The sequence below is a fragment of the Symphalangus syndactylus genome, chromosome 8 (assembly GCF_028878055.3).
Source record: "Symphalangus syndactylus isolate Jambi chromosome 8, NHGRI_mSymSyn1-v2.1_pri, whole genome shotgun sequence".
Taxonomy (NCBI): Eukaryota; Metazoa; Chordata; class Mammalia; order Primates; family Hylobatidae; genus Symphalangus; species Symphalangus syndactylus.
Genome location: NC_072430.2, coordinates 91,908,154 through 91,921,644, shown reverse-complemented (window position 1 = coordinate 91,921,644; position 13,491 = coordinate 91,908,154). Strand labels below are relative to the sequence as shown.

Below are 13,491 nucleotides of genomic sequence, written 5' to 3'. Positions count from 1 at the left end.
AGCCAAGCGGAAATTATGTGGCATGTTTCTTTACATTATGTGACGTTTAAGGTCTAAAATGAACAAAATCTATTTGATCTTTTTCAGTAGTATGAACCAGAAAGCCTAATCTTCATTATTGGCAGATGCTTCTCATACTCTTCTGTTTCCATAGGTGAAGTATTGCTACATCAGTAGTTCCAAAGGAACAGCTGTCAGATATCACTAAAGCAAAATGCAAACCATCAGTTCTACAGTTATCAATAGCTAATACGGACAAGTTGAAACAAACATCTTCGCATCCTTATGAGACTAAAAAGTTGTTTTGTATAGTCTAAGTTTATTCATTTTTAGTTAAATTTAGATTTTTCTTTTGTGGAGCTTATGGTCTTTAAGAACAAGTGATTTTCTTTGTGTCTAGGAAAAATGCCTTCAGTTGACCCAAGCCCTGTCATCACTCCAGGCAAAACTGCATATTCTGCTTTCATTCTCTTTTATTTCTTTTTCAAATTGACATAAAAAATTATATGTCTTCACCATGTACAACATGATGTTTTGAAGCATATATAAATTGTGGAATGATTAAATTTAGGTAATTAACATATACATTACCTCACAGGAGTATTGTAATGGTGAGAACACTTTATGTCCACTCTCTTAGCATGTTTCAAGAATACAATACATTGTTATCTATAGTCACCATGTTGTATAATAGATCTCTTAGAAATTATTCCTTGCAGCTAACTGAAATTTTGTATCCTTTGACCAAAATCTCTAGTAAACTTAGGAGAGTTTGATTTATTTGAAAATTTGTGATTATTCATCTTAAACTTGTTTGTTCTTTGGGCATTTTTTTTTTTTTTTTGAGACAGAGTCTGGCTCTGTTGCCCAGGCTGGAGTGCAGTGGTGCAATCTTGGTTCACTGCAACCTCTGCCTCCTGGGTTCAAGCGATTCTCCCTGCCTCAGCCTCCTGAGTAGCTGGGATTACAGGCACATGCTACCACGTCCGGCTAATTTTTGTATTTTTAGTAGAGACAAGGTTTCACCATGTTGGTCAGGCTGGTCTCAAACTCCTGGCCTCAAGTGATCCACCCACCTTGGCCTCCCAAAGTGCTGGGATGACAGCTGTGAGTCACTGCACCCAGCCTTCTTTGGATATTTTTTTTCAGATGTTTACTCTCATATTTTATTTTGTAAACAAAACTGGTAAAATGTATAATTTTGTTTTAAATGTGTTATTATTATCATTAGAATATACAATTATTATTGATTTTTTAAAAAGAGCGTCAATCAAAGTGAATAAACCTTTCATGTAATGAGTTGAATTCACAGCTCTATTTACTTGAGAGGTAAAAAAAGACAAAACTAAAGGGTGTGAAAATAAAGGATCTAGCTTAAATATAGTTTGTTAAGCCTGGGTTGTAAATGTGGAACATAACAAACCTATTCTAAAAATTGTGGTTATTTGATAGCAGCAGGAGACAGACAAATTCCTAGGCAGACAGGGGCGGGTCCCTGGTGAAACCTGACCTTAAAACCAAAGACAATTTAAAGCCTGAAAACCTAGCTGCCAGTTCTGGGTAGAGTCCACGATTGGAGTGAAATCTTCCTCAGTGCCTTTTAGCCAGTCAAATGGTGCTTTATCCAGGCCTGCCCATGGACCAATCAACACAAACTCCCCCATTCTGAGTCCATAAAAGCCCTGGACTCAGAAACACTTTAGGTTACCCACTTGTGGGCCCCCTCTCACACAGTGGGTTGCCCACATTGGGTCCACTCTCATTGTCAAAACGTTTCTATCACTCAATAAAATTCTTCTTCACCTTGTTCACTCACCAGTGTCTGCATAACCTAATTCTTCTTGACTGTGGGACAAAAACCCAGAATGGCAAGTGTGAAAGGGGCTGTAACACTGTAACCCTCCCTCCCGCTCACCAACCAATGGGGAGAAAAAGCTGCTGGGTGCCACATGCCACCCCTTCATTTGTCACGCTGTGGGCATCAAGATTGAAGGTAAGCTGTAACACACACCCCCGTTTGCCGCACCGTGGGTTGTGCGAAAAAAGAAGAGCTGTAATGTCCTTTGGGGGTCAGATCTCAGGACTCACTTGGTGAGAGCCATAGCACCCCTTGGGTCTCTGCAATTGCTGGCATCTCTGAGTTTTTGGGCACGACCATGTTCCCCTCATCCAGACACCTGTGCCCGAGGCCGAAGCAGGTCACAGCATGCCTGGCCCAGCTGCAGACTGAACACAGAGCCATGGTGGGTGTCAAATCCAGGCTGGTAGCACAAGCTGAGTGCAGCCTGCCAGGCCAAGTGAATGGAGTGAGCCCAGTGGCGAGCCCAGAGCTGAGCAAAGCCCAGGCAGAGGTGCTACTGGCTGCAGGGATTTCTGGCTGGCAAAGCAGCACTGAAAGAATCCTGTAACATTTTCACATAGACCAATAGAACTAATAAAACCAGGAAGGAAGAGTATTTCTTTCCATTCACACAAAAATGTATTTTTCTTTTTCTTCTTGTTGCATTCAACATCTAATAGTTCTCAAATATATTTCATTTATAATAGAGTTCCCATAACATTTATTTATTATGTATTCTAATAAATAATCTGGCCAAAATGGCATTAAACAATGATCACACTTCCTGTTTAATTCAAATTATTAAAAAAAAATTAGACTAAACTTGAAACTTTTTTTTTCTTTTTTTTATGAGAGACTAGGTCTTACCATGTTGCCTGGGCTGGTCACAAACTCCTGAGCTCAAGCAGTTCACCTGCCTCAGCCTCCCAAAGTGCTGGAATTACAGGTATGAGCCGCCATGCCTGGCTAGAAACTTTTAAAAATAATTAAAAATATACATGTAGCAAAATAATGCATGCAATTGTTTATCAAATCTCTTAAGTAATTACTGTCATATTTTATTTCTAATATGAGACAAAGTCATTTGCAAAATAATATTTAAAGAGTTTTTGATAGAAAATGCTGTCTCTATATATATCATGTAATCAGTAGATATTTATGAGAGGCATATTTATCAGACTGGATTCTTTTTTTAAAAACTGGAATAAAAAATCCAGTTTGGCCAGTGGAAATACAAGACCATTCATTGCACTAATAATAGTAATAAGCCAAAAGAAGATAATAATAATAAACCAAAAGAAAAACCAACAAATATCTGCCAATAGCAGAATGATCAAATTATACTGTATGCCTTACCCCTATAACTATAAAAAGAAAAAAATGCACATATATATACACATACGTATGTATATACATATACACATACACGTATACACATACGTGTGTGTATATACATATACATATACACGTATACACATACGTGTGTGTATATACATATACACGTATACACATACGTGTGTGTATACACATATACATATACACGTATACACATACGTGTGTGTATATACATATACACGTATACACATACGTGTGTGTATATACATATATACGTATACACATACGTGTGTATATACATATATACACGTATACACATACGTGTGTATATACATATATACATGTACATATATACACATGTGTGTATATACATATATACATGTACATATATACACATGTGTGTATATACATATATACATGTACGTGTATACACATGTGTGTGTATACATATATACATGTACGTGTATACACATACGTGTGTGTATACATATATACATGTACGTGTATACACATACGTGTGTGTATACATATATACATGTACATATATACACATGTTCATGTATGTATATACATATATACATGTGCATATATACACATGTTCATGTATGTATATAGATATATGCATGTATGTGTATGCATCTACATATTTACATCTATGTGTATGTATATACATGTATGCATATATGTATATACACACACACACATCAGGATATATCTATATCTGACATAGAGTGAATAAAAATCCAAATTTTTAAGATAGGTAGATAGGTAGTTACATAAAGTCTGGAAGATATGCATCACTTTTTTTAAACCAGTGATTACTGACTGGAACAGTAGGATAGGAGACAGGCTTAGGATAATTTTGTTTTAACTTTCTACATATCTGTATTGTTTAAATCATTTTTTGTCTTATTGTTAGCAAATAACAATATATTAACTGCATATAAAAACCATTAAAAAGTCAAGAATAGCACATTAAGCGTAGACAGCAATAAACAACACACTCATCGATGTTCAAAACTTAAATTTCTGTGCCAGGAAATACCAAAACCTTGCTATCATTTAAAGTATACATTTCAAAATGAAGCCCTGATAGGAGATGGGCAATAAATGGGAACCTAGACTTACAGATTCTTGCTGAGTCACTTAGACTTTATTTGTAGGTGAAAAAGATCAATGTTTTTATCTTAAGCAAAGGGGCAGAAAGTGACACAAGTTTACTCTTTCAAATTAAGAAACCAGATCATCACTCGAAGCTGTTAGAGGGCATAATGAACTTGGAGGTGGTGGGGGAGAGGAGGTTAAGAAGAGACACAAGAAGTTTACTGAAATAGTGCAGGTAAGAAATAATTAGGACCTGAAAAATGAGAATAGGTACAGATGATGAGTACAGTGTTTGAATGTTTTTTGTTGTTGTTGTTGTTGTTGTTGTTTGTTTTTGATGACTGTGGATAACCAATGTTGATATGTTGAGCAGATTTTTGGATATATGTATGAATTGCAAGGTGAAGTTCAAGACTGAAAAAGGAAGATTTAAGCACTTTCCAGGCCATACATAGAAATTAAAGCCATTTATACAGTGAGTGAAATCCGCCTGGGAGAGCATTAATGAGAGAAGAAAAGTGAAACCAGAGAAGAACGCTCAGAAATACAAATTAATTTTGTTAGGCTGAGGCAATGATACTCCATGAAATGGAACAATGAGAGTAAAAAGAGGAAAGGTATTAGGGAATGGAAGTATCACAAGAGCTAAGAATGAGTCAATAGTACACAAAACAACATTCCACAAATAAAAATTAATAAGGATGTAAAGCAGTTTATTAGAGTATTAGTCACATTGAATATCATGATTTTATATTTTTGTGACTTTGATTTAAATGGAAGAATATAATTACTAATTAAAACCTTGACATTTTCCTCAGTAAATTTCCACCAGAAATCTACATTTTAACAAAATCAATGGCTAGAGGTATCATCAACTGCTAGATGACTATACACACAACATTGGAACACCTACATGTGCTATGGTTCTAAGTATGTTAGGGTAAGTGGGTACTTAAATTTTCTACAACTTTAACCCAAAAGGTAAAATTTCCCAGAGGATAATGTTTAGAATTAACAAGACGAACTAATTAAATTTAATTAGGTCAACCCAAATGAGATAATTAGCATAACTAATTTTGATTTTAAACTGTCCCAAGGGGATGCGGTATTTGCATATTTGAGAGAAGAATTTCAATGAGGGAAAGATAGAAGGAAACAGGGGAAATAGATTTTAAGTGTAGAAAAGTGACACGAAGTAATTTGATTTTATATATAAATATATATAATTATATACATATGTTAATATATATTTTAAGTATAGTAATATATATCATTGCCATATATACTATATATATTTTATATACATAATTATATATAAATTATATATACTTTGACATTTTATATATAAGGACTTGTTTTATTAGAATGTGTAACTATCTATCTAAGTGTAATCAGAAAGACTTTTCCTCAACTTCTGTCTTAGGAGGAGTGTTGCATTTACTTTCTATTTAAAAATGATCTGAGCATTTTACTTTGTTAAATGAATTGGGATGGCAAATAAAAACGCAAATTGGAACATACTTGTTGGAGTAAGGATCTTTAGTTCACAGTATTTGAGTTAATTCTGCAAAAGCATTCAACTCATTTTTAATAAGAAGCTGAGATAAAATAACTACACTATTGAGACAGTATTATATAGCTGTGATTAAGAGAAAGACCTACATTTTTTCACATGTTAGTATGCTTGATGTTAGGATGTGTCTTATAAATATAACTGGTAGATATTTTTTCTTTTCTTCTGGTATAAAATACTGGTGACACAGAAAAATGATAGTGTCATAGATTAGATAAAATATGGCAGTGAGTAAGGCAATTCTCACTCTGAGATTATACTTCAAGAGTATAAACTAATTATATCATGATTTCTTATAATGTTTTTCATTTAAAATATACATAAATATAATAAGTACAAATCACTATATAACTTAAAGTATACATCCAAGGTAACGATGATCCAAGTCAAAAAACTTTTTGTGATCCCTTCCATTTCTTCTAAGTGTAACACTTCTTTTGACTTCTATGGCATCCTCTTTGTTTTTTTTAAATTTTTTCATCATGTATATTTTCTAGAAAATGTAGCTTGATTTTACCTGTTTTTAAAGTTTAAAAAATGAAACTCTACTAAATGTATTGTTTTTATTTGCTTGTTATTCATATTCTTGCTGCTTATTTTGTATTCATTAAAATATTTATTTCCATAATTCCTCCCATATCCTTACTGGGGAACAGGTGGTGTTTGACTACATAAGTTCTTTAGTGGTGATTTGTGAGATTTTGGTGCACCCATTACCTGAGCAGTATACACTGCACACAATTTGTAGTCTTTTATCCCTCACCCCTTTCCCACCTTTTCCTTCTAGGTCCCCAAAGTCAATTGTGTCATTCTTACGCCTTTGCGTCCTCATAGCTTAGCTCCCGCTTATAAGTGAAATCATACAATGTTTGGTTTTCCATTCTCTAGTTACTTCATTTAGAATAATAGTCTGCAGCCTCATCCAGGTTGCTGCAAATGTCATTAAATCATTCCTTTTTATGGCTGAGTAGTATTCTATCACACAAATATAAACCATAGTTTCTTTATCCACTCGTTGATTGATGGACATTTGGGTTAGTTCCACATTTTTGCAATTGAAAATTGTGCTTCTCTAAACGTGCGTGTGCAAGATTTTTTGCCTAATGACTTCTTTTCCTTTGAGTAATTACCCAGTAGTGGGGTTGCTGGATCAAATGGGAGTTCTACTTTTAGTTATTTAAGGAATCTTCACACGGTTTTCCATAGTGGTTGTATTAGTTTACATTTCTACCAGCAGTGTAGAAGTGTTCCCTGTTCACTGCATCCATGCCAACATCTAATTTTTTTTGACTTTTTGATCATGGCCATTCTTATGGGAGTAAGATGGTATCACATTGTGGTTTTGATTTGCATTTCCCTAGTAATTAGTGATATTGAACATTTCTTCATATGTTTGTTGGTCATTTGTGTATCTTCTTTCGAGAATTTTCTATTCATGTCCTTAGCCCACTTTTGGATGGGATTGTTTTTTTTTCTTGCTAATTTGTTTGAGTTCATTGTGTATTCTGGATATTAGTCCTTTGTCAGATGTATAGATTGTGAAGATTTTCTCTCATTCTGTAGGTTGTCTGTTTATTCTGCTGATTGCTCCTTTTGCCATGCAAAAGCTCTTCACTTTAATTAAGTCCCAACTATTTATCTTTGTTTTTATTGCATTTGCTTTTGGGTTCTTGATCATAAAATCCTTACCTAAGGCAATGTCTAGAAGGGTTTTCCCGATGTTATCTTCTAGAATTTTTATAGTTTCAGGTCTTAGATTTAAGTCCTTGATCCATCTTGAGTTGATTTTTGTATAAGGTGAGAGATGAGAATCCAGTTTCATTCTCCTACGTGTGGCTTGCCAATTATCCAGCACCATTTGTCGAATAGAGTGCCCTTTCCCCAACTTACGTTTTTGTTTGATTTGTCGATGATCAGTTTGCTCTAAGTATTTGGGTTTATTTCTGAGTTCTCTATTCTGTTCTATGCCTATTTTTATCCCAGTGCCATGCTGTTTTGGTGACTATGGACTTCACAGTACAGTTTGAAATCAGGTAATATGATGCCTCCAGATTTGTTCTGTTTGCTTAGCCTTGCTTTGGCTTTGTGGGCTCTTTTTTGCTTCTTAATACAATGTTGTGTTTGTGAGATTGAACCATGTCTTTGAGTGTACAGTACAAATAATTTTTTTGAGAATAAGTGGTCACTCTGATGGATCATCACTCCCAAATTCTCTACTGTGTGTTTCTACAAGAAGGACATCTTTCAATGTGACCATAAAATACCCATCCCTCGGCCTCCTAAAGTGCTGGGATTACAGGCGTGCGTCAGCACCTGGCCCAGGACTAATTTTTTTATGCCCTGCTCAAATTGTCTTAGCCTTCCGTATCATTGAGAGATCTTTCTGTTGGATCTTGTATCTCTTTGATATGACCTCCACCATTCATTGTGGGTTATTTCCTTTCTCTCCTTGTTTTTAAACACTATTACTATCTGGCAATAAAGATCTTTCAAGATTCACCTATATTCCCTTGGTTTCTTTGATCAGAAAATAGCATTAGAAACCATGATTTGAGTACTAAACGTGCTCATTTCTACTGCTGTGCCATGGCTTCTAGGCCCTCTCAGTTGACAGATCAGGAGAATATATGTGTGTATGCTAACCTGTGTCCATACAGAGACCTATAAATAGGTCAGAAATATAGCATTTATCAATTACTGACTTCTAATCCTCAGAGGCTATGAAATTTTTGCCAATTGTTTGCAAATGTCTTTTATACCAAAATAATCCAGTTAAGAATTACATATTAGCGTTCAGGTTGTTTTAGCTGTCAGGTATTCAGCCTTCTTCAGTTTGGAAAGCTTACCTGCTGTTTCCTTATGGTTAGATTCAGGTTATATACCTTGGCAGAAATAACACAGAAGAGATGTTATGTTCTCATTGCATCTATCATATAAAGAACAATTTTCATTTGTTTCGTTAGTTTTTTTAAAGTGAAAGCAATTTTATTATGAAAGTAAAGGAATAAAGAATGGCTACTCCATAGGCAGAGCAGCCAATTTGTTTCATTTCTGATTATATTTAATTTGATCACTTGAACAAGTTGGTGTCTAACGTTTTCTCTTTTTTTTTCTTTTAAATTAATAGATATTTTGTGGATAGGTACTTTCAAACTATGAACTTACCCTGTTTCTTATGCAACTTTCGATATGTTCATGAAAATGTTTGTTAGTATGGTCTCATGGATTCCTATTTTATCCAATCGGTTATAATTCATTACTATTATTACATATTTTGATGCTCAAATTGTCCTAATTTCCTAGTGGGACCCTGTTCAAGCTGACTTCTGTGTCTTTTTCTCATGTTTCCAACTTTCTTTGAGAGCCTCCTTTATTTCTGACACAACGGTGCATTCTAGCCTTTTCTTGTAATCTCCCTGCCCCAGACCTAGAATCAACCACTTTCCCAACGATCGAATATCTAGGTGCCAGGTGTGTGCATACTCCGAGGTCCTCACCGTAGACAGAGCTAGGGAATACATGTACGTTTACACACGCAGGCACATATACAGAGAGCTGCATAGATAGATTGAAGGACAGGGAAGCTCTTCAAGGTTCATTTGACTTTTATTCCTTTCCATATGTGTAACTTCCTTTTTGACAGGGAGAAACTACCTCCCATAACCTTAATTATTTACTTTTTAAAAATAATCATCCCTCCCTTTTCTATCACCTCACTGTGTGTAGCACCCAACACCAGGCCATGCCACACCAGTAGGGAAGCCTTCCTCACCCAACTCAGGCTCTTATTCCCCACACCAGCTGTCCCTTCTTGCCAAGGTAGTACAGAGATTTCTCACTTACCCCACACAATTTTATTATTAATGTCTAATGTTAGCATGGTATGTTTGTTACAATGAATGCACCAATTTTAATACATTGTTAGCTAATGAATTCCATACTTCATTCAGACTTTCTTAGTTTTTACCTAATGTCCCTTTATTTATCTAATGTTCCAGGATCCAATCCAGAACATGATATTACATTTAGTGTCCATGCTTCCTTAGGCTCCTCTTGGCTGTGAGAGGTTTTCTAGAATTTCCTTACTTTTGATGTCTTACATGGTTTTGAGGTGTACTGGTCAGATATTTTGTAAATTATCCCCAAAATGTGATTTGAATGATGGTTTTTTTCATAATTAGACTGAGGTTGTGCATTGTGAGTTGAAAGACCACAGTGCAAAAGCACTATTTTCATCTTATCATATCAAAGGCACATACTACCAACCTGACTTAATAATATTGACCTTGGTCACATGACTAAGGTTGTGGTTACCAGCTTAATCTTACTGTAAAGTTACCCTTTTCTCCCTTTCCATGCTGTACTCTTTGGAAATAATTCATAATGAGCTGCCAAAATTAAAGAGTGGGGAGTTATGTTCCATGTCATTGAGAAATAAGAATTTATATAAATTATTTGGATTTCTTCTGCACACAGATTTTTGTATCCTTCCCATTTTATTTATTTATTCAGTACTTGATGCTACAGATTGTAATTCAGGACTTTTTTTTTTTTTTTTTTTTTGAGACAGAGTCTTGCCCTGTCATCAGGCTGGAGTGCAGTGGTGTGATCTCTGCTCACTGCAACCTCTGCCTCCCAGGTTCAAGTGATTCCCCTGCTTCAGCCTCCTGAGTAGCTGGGACAACAGGCATGCACCACTGCACCCAGCCAATTTTTGTACTTTTAGTAGAGCCAGGGTTTCACCATGTTGACCAGCATGGTCTCAATCTCTTGACCTCATGATCTGCCCGCCTCGGCCTCCTAAAGTGCTGGGATTACAGGCGTGCGTCCGCACCTGGCCCAGGACTAATTTTTTTATGCCCTGCTCAAATTGTCTTAGCCTTCCGTATCATTGAGAGATCTTTCTGTTGGATCTTGTATCTCTTTGATATGACCTCCACCATTCATTGTGGGTTATTTCTTTTCTCTCCTTGTTTTTAAACACTATTACTATCTGGCAATAAAGATCTTTCAAGATTCACCTATATTCCCTTGGTTTCTTTGATCAGAAAATAGCATTAGAAACCATGATTTGAGTACTAAACGTGCTCATTTCTACTGCTGTGCCATGGCTTCTAGGCCCTCTCAGTTGACAGATCAGGAGAATATATGTGTGTATGCTAACCTGTGTCCATACAGAGACCTATAAATATTTTTATGAAACCACCTGTGTCTGTATTAAGATAATTGTGAATTGATATGGCATCTTCAACTGTAATCTATTACCACATTGATTATTCTAGCCTCCTCCCTTGCTTAGCTGTAACTTCTTCCTTCAATAGAGACTTGGCTCATGCCATCTTTTATCCATTTGCTTAATTGTTCAATCCTAGTTTACATGTAGAGCAGTATCAGAGTCCTTAGCCCACAGAGTACAGTAATCATGTAGTTTCTTTTACCTTTAGTTTTCCTACCTACTTAATTCAAAGTGACTTAGTCCTGTGCCTTTTCCTCATTCCCTTCAGTGAGGTACTTTCATAAATTTCTTACACAGTTAAATTATTTTACCACATTCTGAATTCCATCCTGGGATACCAGACATATGGAATAATTTCTTTAACTTTACATTATTAAATTAATTCTTCCTGTTGTATAGTTCTATATGTTTTGACATATGCCTAGTGTCACCAGTCCACCATTATAATATCATACAGAATAGTTCCTCTTTCCTAAACAATCGCCTGTACTTCAATATTCAATCCTCTTACAGTCCTCTGATGCCCTGACAACCACTCATCATTTTATCATCTCTCTGATTTTGACAATCTCATTATGTTATATTATTGGAATCCTGCGGTATGTAGTCTGTTCAGAATGGCTTCTTTCACAAAACAATATGCATTTAGATTATCTCCCTGTTTTCTTGTGCCTTCATAGTTTACTTATTTTCATTAATAAATAATATGCCAATGTTCGGATGTACCTAAGTTTAGCTTTTCTTTCACTGAAGAATATTTGGTTGATTCCAAAGTTGGTGATGACCAATAAAGCTGTTATAATTGTTTTCAGGTGTTGTATGGACATACATTTTTAAATATATTGGGTAAATACTAAGACAGTGAGTGTTAAATTGTATGGTAAAACTATGTTTAGCTTTATAAGAAAATGTTAAACTGACTTTTAAAGTAGTTGTACCCATTTCTGTTTGCACTTGTAGTGAAGGAGAGCTCCTATTGCTTTGCATCCTCCCAGCAACTGGTATTATCAGGTTTTATAAATTCATCATTCTAATGGTGTATAGCAGTATCTCCTTGTTGTAATGTGAAATTCTTTAATGTTAGTGGCGGTGAGTATCTTTTCATATACTTATCTGCCATTCGTATCTCTTGTTTGCTGAGGTGTCTGTTCAGATCATTTGTGCATTTGTGTCTTTTTTTCTTATTGTTAAGAGATTTTATATAATGGGGGTATAAGTCCTTGATGAGATATGTGCTTAAATTTATTTTCTTCAAGTCTATGGCTTGTCTTTTTGTTCTCTCCACAATGTCTTTCAGAGAACAGAGGTTTTTAATTTTAGTAAAGTCCAAATTATCAAATGTTTTTCTTGCAAGGATCATGCCCTGGTGTTCTATCTAAACACTTATTACCAAAATAAAGGTCACATAGATCTTCTTCTGTGTTTTCTTGTAGAAGTTTTACAGTATTTCATTTTTATATTTATATATCCAGTTGTAATAGTAAGGTCTGAGTCTAGGTGTATTTTTCTGTAGATGGACTGGGGTGATGACTTCCATGGTCCTTACACATTGAAGCTGATATGTAAAATGTGTCCCAAAGGACATTTTTAATAAAAAAGTAAGGTGTGGAATCATGTGTATAGTTTGTTACTTTATCTATAAAAGAGGTTACTTTCATCAAATATAACCCTCTCTCTCTCTTTTCTATATATAGATATATATATATATATCTCTCCTCTACATGGTATCAGTGTAAATCCTATTTTATATATATATGTGTGTGTGTATATATATATGTATATATGTGTATATATGTATATATGTGTGTATGTGTATATATGTATATATATGTGTATATACGTATATATGTGTATATATGTATATATATATGTATATATATACATATATATATAGAGAGAGAGAGAGCCTTTAATGGCCCTTATTTCTCATGGCAAAAAACACAATTAGTTTTGTACCAACCTAATTTTTGCACTCTCTCTCTCTCTGGAGGATTATATTTGTTTCTCTCTACATAATGAATTAATAAATACAAAACAAACTGATTAAATGTTGAGGAGAGGGGACCTTGGGCTCTGCATACATAACAGGGATAGAGGAGATACTTTGGCTTTGTGCATATATATATATATATATATATACACACACACACATACACATACATATATATTTAATTGTTAGGTTTTTAGTACTAATGTATTTCTTCCTAAAAAAAATTAAAAATAGAAAATTGGGTAATTTTTTAAATGTTCCAAATACTGTTTTCTTTCTGTGTGAATATTTCCCAGTTTATCTTTTCTCTTTCTGTCATCCTTTCCCCTAGTAATTAACAATTTCACTTTAGGATACTGGTATGAGGTTCTCTATACCTGCTAAGGAGTTACTGAAGAAGTCTCCTGTTTGGG

General features: G+C 34.8%; 2 protein-coding genes across 2 annotated transcripts in view; both read right to left on the bottom strand.

Annotated features, from left to right (window-relative positions):
- GULP1 (GULP PTB domain containing engulfment adaptor 1) overlaps positions 1-13,491 on the bottom strand; it is a 1,103,064-nt gene that overhangs the window by 803,351 nt on the left and 286,222 nt on the right. The gene's annotated exons all lie outside the window — the stretch shown is intronic.
- The window catches only part of LOC129488157 (hsc70-interacting protein-like), a 146,361-nt gene that overhangs the window by 8,023 nt on the left and 124,847 nt on the right, over positions 1-13,491 (bottom strand). Inside the window, exon 2 of the mRNA XM_063645628.1 lies at positions 2,708-2,813. The gene's annotated coding sequence lies outside the window, so the exon portion shown is untranslated. The remainder of the gene's footprint in view (positions 1-2,707; positions 2,814-13,491) is intronic.